Source organism: Armigeres subalbatus, chromosome 3 (assembly GCF_024139115.2).
Source record: "Armigeres subalbatus isolate Guangzhou_Male chromosome 3, GZ_Asu_2, whole genome shotgun sequence".
Classification (NCBI taxonomy): domain Eukaryota; kingdom Metazoa; phylum Arthropoda; class Insecta; order Diptera; family Culicidae; genus Armigeres; species Armigeres subalbatus.
Window position 1 is genome coordinate 35456049 of NC_085141.1, and position 1914 is coordinate 35457962.

Here is a 1914-nt window from a genome sequence, read left to right on the forward strand (position 1 = left end):
GAAGAGTTACTAAAGGAATTTCCGGAGGAATGTCCAAAAGAATTCCTATAGGAAATTCAGAAAGAATTCCTGGATAAAGTTCCAAATAAATTCCAGAGAAACATTTCGAAAAAATACGAAAAATAACTTTTTAGAGTTCAATTAATTGCATATTATTCGGCAACTCGGCCGTACGAAAACCATTTTTTTAGAGTTACCGAATAAATTCTTAGAGGAATGACTGGAAGAATTTTTATTAGAAATTCCCGAAGAATTTAAAACAAATCCTAAATCAAATTCCGAAGGTTTTCTTCTAAAGGGATTTTCGCAGGGGGGTAGACACTTGAATCATTTGATTCGGTAACTTATTTTTTTTTTTTTGTAAATCTTTTGAAATCTTTTTATTAAATCTCGCCATCCCGCCGCAAAAATTTCATACACATTTTTGTCTTGGTGTATACTTCTGTCAAACTTTTTGGTGTCTGTTCTTTCAAAACATTACTGATCAGAATTTTCTTTGGATGCATTCAACCGAAGGTGTTACCCAGGAACAGTCCGCAGAACTACCAGCAGCACAATTCTAGGAGATTCTGTTCGCTCAAGCCTCTGATGGGCCTCGCAAAACGCTCAACTTTGCTATTCCCGGACCAAAAACGTGTATAAAACCGGATCTCGTGAGGAAATGAGTTCCGTGGATCAAGTTTCTCTTTAACCAAGCAGACGGAAACCATTGAGTGCTCCTCAAACTTGAAGGTGCCCGGTAACATAAAAAGGTGGACATAAAAAAGGGCAACTGTCTTGTGAGAATTATATTTAATTTTCATTGCAGCAATACTGGTACTGCCGATGCCGTGAGGGTCGCGTTGGCTACGAGACAACTATGACAGATAACGGTTGCGGGTTGAGTTTCTTCGCGAGAGAAACGAGCACGGTGGAGTGAAAAACACAAGAGATCGGGGCAATCACAGGGCTCCCAGTTCCGCGTCATGGTAATAAGATTGTTTGCTTCTGGCTCGTGGGAGATTCGTCCATAATGCGATGTGCATTCTCGGTTACGCCAGCAAGACCAATTGGAAACATCATTCAAACGAATCGGTGTATATGGATGCACGCATTTGGGGTTCTCTTCCCCATTAAGAAATGGGATTATTAGAAATTCCGGTGAGATAAGCCGCGATAAAAACGAAGAGCAGCACGAATGCGATTGCGAGAAGAAACTACCAATAATGACAACAAAAGGTATGTTTTCATTCCATGATAATCATTTTGCAATATAATCCATTAATTCCAATATTTTGTTTTGTTTTCTTACCATTTACAACGTTGATCATCTAGAGTTGGCCGCTGATCTGAGGAAAGTAAAGGTACCTAATGCTGACAAGGGAATCCAGTCAAAGTTTATATAGATACGTGATACTATAGCACACAGATGGCTAAATATGTGCTGAATTGGTGGCTGCCATTGAAAAAAAGCATCAGAGACTTCGGCTTCGTAACGATACCAATCTATTTTGATTTGACACGGTCTACTGCAATAATGGGATTGGACAACAAGGCAGCAGGTCTTCAGTGGTGATCGCAAACTGCGAATATAGGCAAAGTTCAGACTATGGCTGTACGACCGAACAATTATATTCAGGAACTACACATTGTTCATCAACGTCGACGGCAAGAACTGCCAGTTGGTGAGAGCTCCCTGCAAACTGAACAACACCCAAGATATCGAGACTCCATTGGCCGTGGTTGTTTTTTAGTTATAAAGACAAGGAGAATTCCCAGGATGTCTTCGAAAAACGCTCTATAGTCAACTCTTTATTATTCGTTATGGTTAGTCCCTGTATGACCATTACACAGTTAATGGGTTGAACTTATCGTCGATCTTTTCCATCTATATACCTAGTGAATTGTTCCGACCAGCTTGATTTCTACGCAGGT

General features: G+C 40.0%; 1 long non-coding RNA gene across 1 annotated transcript; it reads left to right on the forward strand.

Annotated features, from left to right (window-relative positions):
* Nucleotides 1-500: 500 nt before the first annotated feature.
* LOC134221797 (uncharacterized) lies at nt 501-1914 on the forward strand. The gene is made up of 3 exons (XR_009982378.1): nt 501-752; nt 809-1218; nt 1315-1914. It is a non-coding gene; the product is annotated as an uncharacterized LOC134221797 (long non-coding RNA).